At 39.1% G+C, this 16,740-nt stretch overlaps 1 protein-coding gene across 3 annotated transcripts in view; it reads right to left on the bottom strand.

The window, feature by feature from the left end:
* SOCS6 (suppressor of cytokine signaling 6) overlaps nt 1–16,740 on the bottom strand; it is a 40,378-nt gene that overhangs the window by 5,733 nt on the left and 17,905 nt on the right. The window contains exon 1 of one of the 3 annotated variants that reach the window (XM_028837930.2): nt 414–552. The exons of the other annotated variants lie outside the window; for them this stretch is intronic. The gene's annotated coding sequence lies outside the window, so the exon portion shown is untranslated. Of the gene's footprint in view, nt 1–413; nt 553–16,740 lie in introns of those variants that run through there. 3 annotated transcript variants of the gene reach the window in all.

Consider the following 16,740-nt stretch of genomic DNA (forward strand, 5'->3'; position numbering starts at 1 on the left):
TGAGACGGAGTCTCGCTCTGTCACCCAGGCTGGAGTGCAGTGGCCAGATCTCAGCTCACTGCAAGCTCCGCCTGCCGGGTTTACGCCATTCTCCTGCCTCAGTCTCCCGAGTAGCTGGGACTACAGGCGCCGCCACCTCGCCGGGCTAGATTTTTGTATTTTTAGTAGAGACGGGGTTTCACCGTGTTAGCCAGGATGGTCTCAATCTCCTGACCTTGTGATCCGCCCGCCTCGGCCTCCCAAAGTGCTGGGATTACAGGTGTGAGCCACTGCGCCTGGCCCAATCTTTTCTTAATGCCAACTCTGTTAGGACCGGGATTTCTATTGCACCCAGCAGAGCAGATCACTGCCTACTACACATGAGCATTTGGCAAATATTTCATGATGTTTATAAAGAACAAGCCTGTATCTACCTTTATTTCTTTTGGCACCTTGCTTTTTGGTATAATCTCTAACGTGTGGGCCAGTGTTCACGTCCTTCCCAGCTGGGCTCTAGCGGAGTCCACTCCTTCAGCACTGACCCCGGTTGCTTCTCTGCTGCCCGCCCATGTCCCAGGACGACAGTAAAGGCGTTCCCTAGAACTGCAGTAACAAGCCTAGTCAACTCAACAACTTATGCATATTTTAAATATTTAAGCATGTGTCAAAATAAACAAAAAGAATTTCATTATCTAGAGATGTTCTTCTATACTCGAGAGTTCCTTCAGAACAAGAATCATTCACCTTCAAGTTCCCAATGCACAGAGGAGGAAGAAGCCCAACGCATGTGGGCTGCAAAGCTTCATCTCTTAAGTACGCCCATGTGTCTAGCTTTGATCTATTTGGAAGATTATGAAACATATTTCCAGAATTATTCTTTCTTACTCTTCTTTTTTTGCAATTTCCCATGGCAAATTTTTACTTCTATATCCAGAAATATATTTTCTAAACTTTTTTTGTACATTGTTCTACACTGCAATGACAGGATTTCAATTCTGTAAAGGCTTTCTGAAAGTCATTTCACAGGAAAAACTCTTGGTTCCATAAACCACGTTAAGTGATCCTAACACTGCTTTGCAAAGGCCTTGTGTTTAAATCGTGTGGAATGTTTTCTTTCCTCCAAGGCCATGTTCTGCCTTCTCTGCAACCATCAGAGTATGCCTTGACAAGATGACTCGCTTGACTTGAGCGAAATGCTAATAAAGCCCAGAACAAGATTCTAGCCTCCCAAACCAGCAGTTTAGCACCACTCAGTTTCTTGGCACAAGACTAGGGCTCTAGCTTTGATCCCATTCATGAATTCACTCTGCATTTACTAAGCCCCTACTTGGCCTCCGCTGGGTCAGCTTGGCTTAGCCCTGTGTGGCAATACACAGATTAATAAATAACTGATGGTCGCCCAACCCAGTAGGAGAGACAGATGTATGAACAGATAAATTGTAGTATCAATCCTTCTGTAATATAATGGTATACAAGGTGGGAATTGACAGGACAGATAGAACCTGACGATTGTCTCCTTTTAGTTACAGGTAAGATTTGGGTGGTCTGCAGATGGAATCATTCTTACTAAAAACCATTCAGATCAGAGAACCTATCAGGGGATCAGTAATACCATGTCCCCAAAAGGAAGAACCAATTTTTAAAAGTCTACTGTCATGTACTACGTTTCGGAGTAAGTTGTAAAAAATAAAAACCAAAATATTTGAAGCACCAGTTACTTTTGAATAGTAAATGAAGTTGTATATTAGGTGAACTCAGTGTCTTAGTAGCATGTCTTCTACCCAAGTATAATGAAATATTATAACTGCTAGAATCAGTAACTGATTAACCCTACTAAATGTGAGATTCAAATAGTCCTGCTTCCCACGATCACGCCCATACCCCAAAACACGAGAGACTAGCAACCACGGTAAAAGTACCTGGCAATTACCTACTTGAAAATTACTCCTTTTTCAACTACCAATCCATATTTGTAAGCTATTAATCAATACTAATATTAAAGAAACAAAATGCAATCCTAGACATTACAAACTGTAAAAGTTCTATTAGGCCATATGGTCTTTTCTCTCTTCCCTTCATATTCTAGGCAAAGATTACTCTAAAATTTTTAAGAGTATCTGTTTTTCTGTTTGCACATCCAAAAATACATGCCATCTTTTTATAGGATTACCATCTGTCTCATGCCTAAGTAAATGTTCTGAATTAGTTTTACTGCTTTTCTAATTGTAAAATTTTAAGTTTACACATATACGTGAAAATGTATATAAAGTTTCAAGGGAAAAAGCTTTACACATTTAAATACTTTATCCATATGGGTAAAGGATAACTTCTTCAAATAATTTCAACCTCTTCTTAAAGAAATGACTTGAGGTAGTCATGTCTGTCAGTCATCATAACACATAATGAAAAAATTAAAAAGATCAAACAACTACTTAACCTTCAATAAATAAAACAGCTTTATTAACCCCATTTTATAAAATGAGGAAACTGGTTATTAGAGAGATTGGAATTTGCCCAAAAAAGTTAAAATTTGCTACTAGAAACAGCAGATCCAGAATCTAAACCTGGCTATTTATTTGCAAAGCTCACATTCTTTCTCTACATCAAACTGTCCTACCTGTCATTCTACTGCTTACATCAGTGGTTCTCAAACATTCTGGTCTCAGAACCCCTTTATTCTCTTAAAAATTATTGGAAGACAAGAAGCAGCATTGTTTATGTGGGTTGTGTCTATTGAAATGTACTCTACTAGAAAATAAAACTGAGAGACCAGGCATGGTGGCTCATGTCTGTAATCCCATTCTGGGAGACCAAGGCGGATCACCTGAGGTCAGGAGTTTGAGACCAGCCTGGCCAACATGGTGAACTCCGTCTCTACTAAAAATACAAAAAAAAATTAGCCAGGCATGGTGGCGTGTGCCTGTAATCCCACCTACTCAGAAGGCTGAGGCAGGAGAATTGCTTGAGACTGGGAGGCGGAGGTTGCAGTGAGCCGATATCGCGCCACTGCACTCCAGCCTGGGCAACAAGACTGAAAATTGTCTCAAAAAAAAAAAAAGAAAAGAAAAGAAAACCTTGAGAAAATTTGTTATTTATTTACTGAAGACACAGAATCAGAGTCTTGCTGTGTTGACCAGGCTAGAGTGCAGTGGTATGATCTCGGCTCACTGCAGCCTCAACCTCCTGGGTTCAAGAGGATCCTCCCACCTCAGCCTTCCGAGTAGTTGGTGCTATAGGCACGCACCACCACGCCTGGCTAATCTTGTCTATTTTTTGAAGAGATGAGGTCTAATTTTGTCTACTTTTTGTAGAGGTGAGGTCTCTGTTGCCCGGGCTAGTCTTGAACTCCTGGCCTCAAGCAATCCTCCTACCTCTGCTTCCCAAAGTGCTGGGATTACAGTGTAAGCCACTGTGCCCAGCCTAATTTTATATGTATTTTAAAATGACAATATACTCTTTACTTGTTAACATAAATATCATTTTCATGAATAATAAAAATCAGTGAAAGTGGCACCAGATGACATTACTGTAAATCTCTTCGGCCTGACTTAAAGGAAGACAGCTGGGCTCTCACGTCTGCTTCTGCACTGGATCTGTTACAGAGCAGTAGCCCTCTCTTATCTGCAGGGGATGCATCCCAAGATCCCCTGTGGATTCCTGAAACCACAGATAGTACAGAACCCTATATAAAGTAGACTTTGCTTTTTTCCTATACACACATACCTATGATAAAGTTTAATTTTTAAGTTAGGTACAGTAAGAGATTAACAACTATAAGTAATAATAAAATTGAACAATTATAGCAACATACTGTAATGAAAGCTATGAGAATGTGGACTCTCTCTCACAAAATATCTTACTGTAGTGCACTCAGCTGTCTTCAGATGACTATTGACCGTGGGTAATTAAACTGTGCATGGGGGACTACCTGTAAGAAGAAAATTCAGCCTCCTCCAGATACGTAGTTGGAAAAAGGAAAAATATATTTTATTTAATAACCTTTTCATATAACTATGGATATCTTTCTTTGATACTATATCAAAGCTCAATGAATGAGTTTCTTAATGTTAAATTGCCCTGTAAAATCTGAAACCATAACATGAAATTTTTTTACTCTATAACATTCAAAGCCATTGGTCGTGCCTATAATGCCAGCACTCTGGGAGGCCAAGGTGGGTGGATCACTTGAGGTCAGGAGGTCGAGACCAGCCTGACCAACATGGTGAAACCCCGTCTCTACTAAAAATACAAAAATTAGCCAGGCATTATGGCTCACGCCTGTAATCCCAGCTACTCGGGAGGCTGAAGGAGAATCACTTGAGCCCAGGAAGCAGAGGCTGCAGTGAGCCGAGATCACAACATTGCACTCCAGCCTGGGCAACAGAGCGTGACTCCATCTCAAAAAAAAAAAAAAAGAAAGAAACTTTGAATTTTATCACTGGCAACAATACTGTCATTTGTTTTTATTGAAGTGACAGACTCATGTTGATCATTTATGGGAAAATATTAAAACTCACATGGAATAATCATGTGTGTCTGTCGATTGTTGTTTTTAGTAAAAGTGGTTATTTCACAAAAAAAAGGAGCTAGTTAGCTAGTGTAGCCAGCAATTCAAACAACAAGCACTTCCCCTGGAGACACTCTTCCTTCTTCAGTATGTACTGTAGAGTATCTTTGAAATATTCACATTTCATAAAAAGGATTTTAGAAAGATGTATGCTCAGGGTAAAGATTTCATAAAATTAATAGTTTTTATAGCTTCATCAATGGCATCCATAAGTATAACCTTTTTTTTTTTTTTTAACTAAAGTGCTTGGTTCTTACTAAAGTAAAAAACATATGACTATTATTACATTTACTATTACAGTTTGGTGCCACTGCCTTGACTCATGGTGAGGCATCATCAGTTTTATCCATCATTGCTTTCAGTACCATCAGTGAAAAACGCAAATGATGTTTCAGCATTATGATGAAAGAGGATCCACAGACCAGAGCCACAGGCTTAAATTATCTGTGAAGGCAATTTAAAAGAATAAAGACTTTAACATAAAGCAAAGAATCCACATAAAAAGTTAATAGCGTTGTAAATATCTCTCTACACCCTAAGTTGCATTGTCAATTTCTGAACCTGCATGGTTCATATACTTTCATCTCAGTTTCTTAGATTCTACTCCACTGCTCCTGAACCTGTGGGAACACTACTTGCCATTCACTTAGGAAAAAAAGGAAAAATAAGAGATACCAAAGTCTTCCCAGAAAGGGAGAACAGAAAAAGGAAGAACGGAACAGACCATATAATAAAAAAGAATTACAATACAAATATAACATGAAATATAAGATGTAGGCTCCAAAATGTTTGTTATACCAATATATATAAATGGAGTAAATTCAAGTATTAGACTTTTTTTTTTTTTTGTGAGATGGAATCTTGCTCTTGTCGCCCAGGCTGGAGGGCAATGGCACGAAATAGCACGATCTCGGCTCATTGCAACCTCCGTCTCTTGGTTTCAAGTGATTCTCCTGCCTCAGCCTCATGAGTAGTTGGGATGATAAGCGCCCACCACCACACCCGGCTAATTATTGTATTTTTAGTAGAGACAGGGTTTCACCATGTTGGCCAGGCTGGTCTCAAACTCCTGACCTCATGATCCACCCGCCTCGGCCTCCCGAAGTGCTGGGATTACAGGCGTGAGCCACCGTGCCCGGCCTAGAAGAAAAACATTTTAAGATCTGACTAAGAAAAAAAAAAAAACAACAATCATATGTTATATATGGAAAGGACACACTAAAACAAATTATCTCAGAAAGTTTCAAAATATCATAAAATCTCTCCAGTATTTCCACTCTTTCCAACTATTCTCTTCTTCGCTGTGCCTGTGATTTTCTTATGCTACCAGCTAGTTGTACTAAGTGTGTTCTACTTGAGATCAGGAATGTTTTCAGTAGTGGTCACTGCTATATCTCCAATACCAAAGATAGTTCCTGGGCATGGCTGATACTCAGATGCAAACTTTTTTTGTATTTAAATTCATTATGCAATTTAAACACATGAACAAATAAGTACATTTTTGAAAATTATTTATATAAAAATAGTGCTAATTGATTTAGAAATAATAAATGCAAGTGGCTAAAAATGTTTTCTGCAGAATCAGGTACAGGCAAAAAGACTAGGGAAACATTCCTTTTTTAAAAAAAAAAACAAAACTATATCTATAATAAATAATAGGCCAGGTACAGTAGCTCATACCTGTTATCCCAGCACTTTGGGATGCTGAGGCAGGTGGATCACTTGAGGTCAGGCATTCGAGGGCCAGTCCGGCCAACATGGTGAAACTCCGTCTCTACCAAAAATTACAAAACTTAGCGGGTCGTGATGGTGTGTGCTTGCAGTCGCAGCTACTCAGGAGGCTGAGGTGGGAGGATTGCTTGAACCCAGAGGCAGAGGTTGCAGTGAGCCAAGATCACACCATGCACACCCACACACCAACCTGGGCAACAGAGTAGGGTCCTGTCTCAAAAAACAAACAAACAAACAAACAAACAAAAAGAATGTGGTAAAAAGGGAACACTTCTCCACTGTTAGTGGGAATGTAAACTAGAACCACTATGGAAAACAGTGTGGAAATTCCGTAAAGAACTAAAAGTAGATCTCCCATTTGATCCAGCAATCCCACTGCTAGGTATCTACCCAGAGGGAAAAAAAAATTATATGAAAAAGATACTTGCACACACATAGCAGCACAACTCACAACTGCAAAAATATGGAAACAACCCAACGTCCATCAACCAATGAGTGGATAAAGAAAATGTGGGGGGTGTGTGTGTGTGTGTGTGTGTGTGTGTAATACTACTCAGCTATAAAAAGGAATGAAAGAATGGCATTCACAGCAACCCGGATGGAACTGGAGACCATTATTCTAAGTGAAGTAACTAACTCCGGAATGGAAAATCAAACATCGTAGGTTCTCACTTACAAGTGCGAGCTAAGTTATGAGGATGCAAAGGCATAAGAATGATACAATGGACTTTGCAGACTCAGGGGAAAGGGTGGGAGGGGGTGAGGGATAAAAGACTACGCATTAGGTACAATGTACACTGCTCAGGTGATGGGTATACCCAAATCTCAGAAATCACCACTGAAGAACTTATCCATGTAACTAAAAACCACCTGTTCCCCCAAAACTTACTGCAACCAAAAATACATTATAAAAAATACATTCCATTATGCTACCTTGAAAAAAATAACTGGGCCTTTGTACAAAAATTGTTTTGCAAAGGCAATTAAACTTCTAATTCTAATACTTAAAAGAAGTACTAAACTAGAAATCCTAGACACATTACGTGAGGATATAGATTGTATCATTTAGGCTGATACAGAGTTCGGTCAATAGATGTTTAAAGAAAACACATTGGTCCTACATTTAGAAATTAATGAAGGCCGGGCGCGGTGGCTCAAGCCTGTAATCCCAGCACTTTGGGAGGCCGAGGCGGGCGGATCACAAGGTCAGGAGATCGAGATCACAGTGAAACCCCGTCTCTACTAAAAATACAAAAAAAATAGCCGGGCGCGGTGGTGGGCGCCTGTAGTCCCAGCTACTCAGGAGGCTGAGGCAGGAGAATGGCGGGAACCCGGGAGGCGGAGCTTGCAGTGAGCCGAGATCGCGCCACTGCACTCCAGCCTGGGCAACAGCCTGAGACTCCGTCTCAAAAAAAAAAAAAAAAAAAAAAAAAAGAAATTAATGAAAGAGTGCATTTACTTGTTTTAATTTAAAATAAAATGTTTAAAGTACACGAGTCCTAGTTTAGTGAAGTTTTTCAATTAACTGACAAACACCAATTCTGAAAAATTTTGAAGAAAAAAAATAGTCCTCTTACAGAAAAGAATGGAAAAAGGCATAGGCAAGCAACGGGGAAGCTAGAGTAACAAGATGGCATTGCTTTCAAGAAAAACTGGTCAAACAAAATGAAAAGGGGCACATTATGAAAAGTATAAGCCATAATACAATGATGAAAAAATCTGCCAAAAATTTTTGAACATAAAATGGAACAGCATTAAAATGTCTCTTTCAGCCGAGGAAAATGAAGTAAACAAAATGAAGAATATAGCAAATTTAAATTACAAAATTAATTTTCCTTTTAGACATATGGGATTCTATACCCTAAAAAATGAGAACACATCTCCTTTTCAAGAACTTATGCAAGTTACTAAAGGCCCCAATTAAAACCTTCATAAATTTTAAAAGTCCAAGAGATCTCCTTAATTAACCACAAGGCAATAATAAAAGTAAATAGGACAAGCAAAAAAAAAAAATTAAGTAAATTAAATTAAAATCGAACATCTTTAAATAAGTCAGAGACAAAATCTCAAAGTGAACAAAAATGGTATACGAACATAATGAAAACGCCACATATCAGCCGGGCGACGCGGTGGCTCATGCCTGTAATTCCAGCACTTTGGGAGGTTGAGGCAGGCGGATCACTTGAGGTTAGGAGTTCAAGAGCAGCCTGGCCAACATGCTGAAACCCTGTCTCTACTAAAAATACAAAAATTAGCTGGGCGTGGTGCCAGGTGCCTGTAATCCAAGCTACTCAAGAGGCTGAGGCAAGAGAATAGCTTAAACCCAGGAGACGGAGGTTGCAGTGCCTGGGCAACAAGAGCGAAACTCCATCTCAAAAAAAAAAAAAAAAGCTACATATCAAAATCTATGTGATTCTGCAAGACCCTAAAACCGGGTCCACAGAAAATTCAAAGATTTAAGCATTTACAAAACTACATGGTAAGGAATTAAAAGAAACAAATTACGCATTCAATTCAAGAAGTCAGTAATTATAAACCCCCAGCCAGCAAAAGAAAAATCAGAAAAAATAATGATAAAAGCACAAATTAATGAATTAGAAAATAAAAAGTAACAGCATTAAACATTACAAGACTTGATTCTTTGATTATACAAGAGAAAACTCAATTGGTAAACAACTAGCTGGCATAACCAAGACAGGGAAATGTGCTTATACATTAGAAACAGAGCAATAACCACACATTCGTGAGGAACCAAAATGTGTAAAACTACTTTGAAAATTCTATGAAAATGAATTGGAAACTCAGATGAAAAGGGTAATTTTATAGCAAAATATATATCATCAGACTTTGCAGTAGAAGACACAGGAATCCAAAAGAAGCTAACAATTGTCAAAGAAACTGAGAAAGTGATCAAGGAGCTACCACGGCTCTTTTTCCTTCAGGAGAAGAAAGGGAAGGACAATCAAGACAGGTCCAAAATTCAAAACACCACTTCAGAGCACAGAGAAAACACAAAGCTCCCAAATTTATTTTTGAGGTCAAAAGCATACTGATACCAAAATTTGACAAAGATGACAGGAAAAAAAAAAAATCAAACTGATCTCACTTAGGAACATTGAAGTACAAACCTTAAATACCAGCAAACATTGGAAGTGGTGGGGGGAAAGCAATTCAACTAGATAAGGTATATCCAGGGATTGCTACCGTGGCTCTAATATGGAGGTTTATTAATATATATTACTTTAGATAAAAGGAGTAAAGTAATATGATCATAGCTACGAGTCACAAAAAGGATCTGAAAAAATATTAAACATCAATTCTTGACACCCGAAACCCACTGCAAAACAGAAACAGATGGACATTTAATGATATATATATACACACATACACACACACACACACACACACACACACACAACATATCAGAGCTGTAATGAAGAAATGCTGAAAGCCAGCAACGAGGACATCAATTATCAATATTATTAATTAGCATTATTTCCAACATATTAGCCAGTGAATTAGACAAGAAATAAAAATAAATATTGGAAAGGAGAAGACAAAATTATCCTTATGAAATGATTAAACACCTGAAAATTCAATAGATGCAGCTGAACAACGGGGTGTGTTCTGAGAAATACGTCGTTAGGTGATTTTGTCATTGTGCACACATAGCATGGATTTACACAAATCGTGATTGTATAGCTTACCTAGGCTTTATGGTATAGCCTATTGCTTCTAGGCCACAAACCTGTAAAGCACGTTACTGTTCTAAATATTGTAGGCAATGTAACACAATGGTAAGTATTTGTGTATCTAAACATATCTAAAGAAAGAAAAGGTAGAGTAAAAATATGGTATTATAATCCTATAGGACCACATTACACAATTCATCATAGACTAAACTGTCATTTTGCAGGGCATGACTGTATTGGGGAAAAAAAGGAACTCAGTCAAGTGACCAATTACAAAATTCATATGTAAAAATCACTAGTAATTCTATGACTTTTTTATTTTTAGTTTTGAGATGGGGTCTCGCTCTGTCGCCCAGGCTGGAGTGCAGTGGCACCATCTCGGCCCACTGCAACCTCTGCCTCCCGGGTCCAAGCGGTTCTCCTGCCTCAGCCTCCTGAGTAGCTGGGATTACAGGCAAGTGCCACCACAACCGGCTAATTTTTGTAGATTCTATAATTTTAAGAAGCAGATAAGAAAACATAATAAAACACTAAATCCTATTTATAACAGCTTCAAAAAAAGTGAATAGGAAATGTAAAACTACATGAAACACTTTAAAACTCCTTAGAGAATCATAATAGATCAAATACACACAGACACATCTTATTCTCAGGTAAAACAATTCAATCCTGTCAAAATATTGACTCAAGATCCCAAGAAAACACCAATAATGCTTTTTCAAGAAAGTCAACAAAATGACAGTGAAGTTAACTTTGTTATGCAAACAACAAAAAGAGAAAACTTCTAAAAGAATAATTGAAGGAGGATGAGCTATATGACATATTAAAAACACGTGACAACAGCTTAACACTGGAGAAGGGGAAAGACAGAATAGAAAGTCAAGAAATAGACCAAGAGACATATGGGAAGAGTATGTCAGTCATTAAGAAGACATCTGAAGACCACCAGGGAAAGGTGAACTATCAATGAATGATGATGAGCAGGTGGGAGAAACTTTTGGGACTAGTGGGTCTAGCAGGGCTCTTAATTTCCTATCTCAAAATGAATTCCAGTAAGATTGAATATGTAAATATTTATATTTTTAAAATATAAAAGTTGGAGAAAAATATTTTTAAAAGCCTTGCACTGCAGAAGTCCTTCTAATACGTAACATAAAACCTTGAATCCATAAAAGATGAATAAAGCTGACAGTGCAAAATGTATAAATTTCTTGATAACTAAAAAATGACATAAAGAAAGCAAAAAACAGGCCGGGCGCGGTGGCTCAAGCCTGTAATCCCAGCACTTTGGGAGGCCGAGATGGGCGGATCACGAGGTCAGGAGATCGAGACCATCCTGGCTAACACGGTGAAACCCCGTCTCTACTAAGAAATACAAAAAATAGCCGGGCGAGGTGGCAGCGCCTGTAGTCCCAACTACTCGGGAGGCTGAGGCCGGAGAATGGCGTGAACCCGGGAGGCGGAGCTTGCAGTGAGCTGAGATCCGGCCACTGCACTCCAGCCTGGGCTACAGAGCGAGACTCCGTCTCAAATAAATAAATAAATAAATAAATAAATAAATAAATAAATAAAAAAGAAAGCAAAAAACAGAGAAAAACTGCAAACATATATGACAAAGGATTAATTTTATAACATAAACTGTGCTGTTAGAAATCAGTAAGAGAAAGTCTAACAATTCTAAAAGCAAGCAGGCAAAGCACAGAAACAACCCACACAAAAAGAATGATGGAAAGGAAGAAGAAAGGCAAGAATAAGAAAGAAATCATGAAAGCAAGAGGGAGAACACAAATTCAAGTGGCCAATCAATACCCTAAAATATTCTCAATTCATTCATCATTAAAAAATCCATGGGCCGGGCACAGTGGTTCACGCCTGTAATCCCAGCACTTTGGGAGGCCAAGGCAGGCGGATCACGAGGTCAAGAGTTCGAGACCAGTCTGGCCAACATGGTGAAAGCCTGTCTCTACTAAGAATACAAAAATTAGCCAGGCATGGTGGTGCGTGGCACTTGCCTGTAATCCCAGCTACTCAGGAGGCTGAGGTAGGAGAATTGCTTGAACCCAGGAGGCAGAGGTTGCAGTGAGCCAAGATCATGCCACTGCCCTCCAGCCTGGGCAACAGAGTGAGACCCTGTCTCAAAAAAAAAAAATCATTTATAAAAACTATATTTTAAAAAAAGGAATGAGGAGGCCAATAAATCTCCTTTCCAGCCGGGCGCGGTGGCTCAAGCCTGTAATCCCAGCACTTTGGGAGGCCGAGACGGGCGGATCACGAGGTCAGGAGATCGAGACCATCCTGGCTAACACGGTGAAACCCCGTCTCTACTAAAAAATACAAAAAACCAGCCGGGCGAGGTGGCGGGCGCCTGTAGTCCCAGCTACTCGGGAGGCTGAGGCAAGAGAATGGCGTAAACTCGGGAGGCGGAGCTTGCAGTGAGCTGAGATCTGGCCACTGCACTCCAGCCTGGGCAAGAGTGAGACTCTGCCTCAAAAAAAAAAAAAAAAAAAAAAAATCTACTTCCCTAAAAGTAAGTATGAAGCTGGACTAAACTGTCAATAGCAACCATTTCAGTACTTTGAATTCATCACATTTGGTGATGACTGGAAATGATAAGTGTGTAGGTTAATTTAAAATACTATAACTATATTCTTTTCATTTCTTCTCTTGTTCAAAGGGCATGAGATTGTATAGGTTAATAACTATTAACAGTACTGTTGAGGTTATAACATACAACATATAGCAATTTATGTAAATAATAGCACAGGCTGGGCGTGGTGGCTCACGCCTGTAATCCCAACATTCTGGGAGGGTGAGGCAGGCAGATCACTTGAGGTCAGGAGTTCGAGACCAGCCTGGCCAACATGGTGAAATCCTGTCTCTACTAAAAATACAAAACAATTAGCCTGGCGTGGTAGTGCATGCCTGTAATCCCAGCTACTTGGGAGGCTGAGGTAGGAGAATCGCTTGAACCTGGGAGGTGGGAGTTGCGTTGAGCTGAGATCACGCCACTGCACTCCAGCCTCGGCAACAGAGCGAGACTCTGTCTCAAAAATAAAAATAATGGCATAAAGTCAGGGGAGGAAAAGAAGACATGAAGCCAAGTGTCTGTATTTTATCAGTATTAAGGTAGCATTATTTTGAAGTACATTGTGATAAGTAAAGATACATGGAGTGATTTGTGGAGAAACCATGAATAAAATTACGTAGACAATATGATTTAAAAAATAAAATGTCAACAAAGGAATTAAATTGGCACACCAAAAAATATGCACTTAACACAAAATAATGCAGTAACAGAGGAAAAAATAAACAAAAACAAAATTTAAAAAAATAGCAAAATGACGAACATAAATCTAATGGAATCAATAATCACATTAAGTGTGAATGGACTAATAAACCCTTACTCCAGGAGTCAGTAAACTTTAGTTCACAGGCAAAATTCAGCACATCATCCTTTTTGTGTATTTCAAAGCTAAAAAATGTGGGGTTTTTTTTATTATTTAATGATAAAAAAACAAAAGTGACACAAAAATTGCATGAAATTTGAATTTCAATGTTCATAAATAAAAGCTTGGAATAAAGCCACTCCTACTTTGTTACATATCTTTTCTGGCTGCTTTCTCACTGCAGTCATAAAGCTGCATTGTTAAGGGGTCATAAAGCATGCAAAGCCTAATATTTACAATCTGATCCTTACAGAAAAAGTTTGCTGATGTCACTCTACTCGAAAAGTAGAAATTGTCAGACTAAATCTTTTTTAAAAAAGAAACAACTATGTGCTGGCTACAACAGGCTCCCCTAACACAGAAAGACGCAAACCACTTAAAAAGGACAGGAAAAAGTTTCCATGTAAATAATAATCATGAGAGCTAGAATAGCTACATTAATATCAGACAAAATAGACTTTAAGTATTACTAGGGGCAAAAAGGGACATTTCAAAATGATAAAGGGGTCAATACATAATGAAGACACAGCAACTGTAAACACATATGCACTTAATAAAACCCCAAAATACATCAAGCAAAGCCTGAGAGAATTGAAAGCAGACACGGACAATTCAACAATAATACCTGAAGATTTCAAAAAGCCGATTTCATAAATGATGGAACAAATAAACATGAAATAGCAAGGTATATAATACTTCAACATTATCAACTAACTTGACCTAACTAATATTTTTTCAAGGCTTCATTTTTCAGGATAGACCAAAATAAGCCCCAATAGCCAGGTGTGGTGGCTCACACCTGTAATCCCAGAATTTTGGGAGGCAAAGGTGGGAGGATCACATGAGCCCAGGAATTCAAGACCAGCCTGGGCAGCACAGTGAGACCTAGTTACTGCAAAAAATTTAAAAACACATTAGCCAGGTATGGTGGCACACGCCTGTAGCCCCAGCTACATGGGAAGCTGGCGCAGGAGGATCACTGGAGCCCAGGAGTGTTGGGGCTGCGCCTTGTCCAGGATTAGGCCACTGCACTCCAGTCCGGGGGACAGAGCAAGACTGTCTCAAAAAGCCTCAATAAATGTGAAAAGACTGACGCTATAATTACACCAGGTATGTTCTCTGACCACAATGGAAGCAAATTAATTATATATCTACAACAGAAATAAATCTGGAGAAACACCAAGTATTTCTAAATGAAACAAAACACTTCTAAACAACCAGTGGGCCAAAGACTAAAAATCAGAAGAGAAAGTTAAAAAATATTTTGAACAGGATGAAAACAAAACATACACAAATTTATGGGATGTGGCTAAAGCAGTGCTTAGAAAAAAATGTACAGCATTCAATGCCTATATCAGAAAAGGTCTCGAATCAATAACCTAAGCTTTCACCCTTAAGAAATTAGAAAAGAACTAAACCCAACGAAAGCAGAATAAAATAGTAAACGTTAGAGTAGAAATAAAATAGAAAACAGAAAAACAAGAAGGAATAAACAAAACCAAAAGTGGGTCATTTGAAAAGATACAAAACACACAAAGCTTTAGGCTAGACTGACAAAGAAATTAAGAGAGAAGACATAAATTAGCTAAATCAGAAATGAAAGAGAGGCTATCACTATCAAACTTACGGAAATTTAGAGGATTATATGGGAATACTATAAACCACCTTTTACCAACAAATTAGAAAACTTAAGAGAAAATGGACAAAATCCTAGAAAGACACAAATTACCAAATCTGACTCAAAAAGAAACAGAGAATCTAAATAGACTCATAATGAGTAAAGAATGAATTGATAATTAAAAACCTTCCTATAAAGAAAGGTCAGGCTCGGGTGGCTTCACTGGTAAATTCCACTGAAGATTAAAACAATTAATACAAATCTTCACAAACTCTTTCTGCTAATAGAGAAGAAAAGAACACTTCACAAGCCATTCTGTGAGGCCAGTATTACCCTGATACCAAATCCAAAGACATCACAAGAAAACTAAAAATCAATATTATGAACACTGATACAAAAATTCTTTATTATTTTTAGAGACAGGGTCTCACTCTGTTGCCCAGGCTGGAGTGCAGTGGTGCAATCATGGCTCGCTGCAGCCTCCATTTCCAGGCTCAAGTGACCCTCCCATCTTGGCCTCCCAAATAGCTGGGACCATAGGCATGCACCAGCACGACTGGCTAATTTTTTTATTTTTTGTAAAGACAGGGTCTCCCTAAGTTGCCCAAGCTGGTCTAGAATTCCTGGCCTCAAACAATCCTCCTGCCTAGACCTCCCAAAGTGTTGGGATTACAGGCGTGAGCCACCATGCTTGGCCAAAACTTACCAGCAAACTGAATTCAGCAACATATAAAAAGCATTATGTACTTCGACCAAATGAGATTTATCTAGGTGGGCTTAACATCAATAACCAATTAATGCACTATAGCATACTAACAAAGAAAGAAAAAAACACACATGATCGATCATCTTAATAGTTGCAGAAAGGTGGCCAGGCGCGGTGGCTCACAAGGTCAGGAGATCAAGACCATCCTGGCTAACATGGTGAAACCCCGTCTCTACTAAAAATACAAAAAAAATCAGCTGGGCGTGGTGGCGGGCACCTGTAGTCCCAGCTACTCGGGAGGCTGAAGCAGGAGAATGGCATGAACCCGGAAGGCAGAGCCTGCAGTGAGCCGAGATAGTGCCACTGCACTGCAGCCTGGGTGACAGTGCGAGACTCCATCTCAAAAAAAAAAAAAGAAAAAAAAATAGCTGCAGGAAGGCACTGACAACACCTATTGAAGATAAAAACTTTATAAGCTAAGAATAGAAGGAAATTTGCGCAAACTAATTACAGGCAACTATGAAAAACCTACAGCTAACATCACACTTAATGGTGAAGGGCTGAATGCTTTGCCACTAAGACTGGGAGAAAGACAAGGACATTTACGCTCACCCCCTCTACTCAATACTGTACTGAAGGTCTGAGCCAGTGGAACAAGAAAAAAAATGCATACAAATTGGAAAGGAAGAAATAAAACCACCTTTATTCATAGTTGATACAATCTTAGTTTTGCCTTTTTTTTTTGAGATGGCGTCTCGCTCTGTCAATAGGCTGGAGTGCAATGGTGTGATCTCGGCTCACTGCAATCTCTGCCTCCCGGGTTCAAGTGATTCTCCTGCCTCAGCCTCCCCAGTAGCTGGGATTACAAGCGCGCGCGCCACCACACCCAGCTAATCTTTTGCATTTTTAGTAGAGACAGGGTTTCACCATGTTGGCCAGGATGGTCTCAATCTCCTGACCTCGTGATCCGTCCACCTCAGCTGCTTTTTTGTGACAGGATC

The sequence above is a fragment of the Macaca mulatta genome, chromosome 18 (assembly GCF_049350105.2).
Source record: "Macaca mulatta isolate MMU2019108-1 chromosome 18, T2T-MMU8v2.0, whole genome shotgun sequence".
NCBI lineage: Eukaryota > Metazoa > Chordata > Mammalia > Primates > Cercopithecidae > Macaca > Macaca mulatta.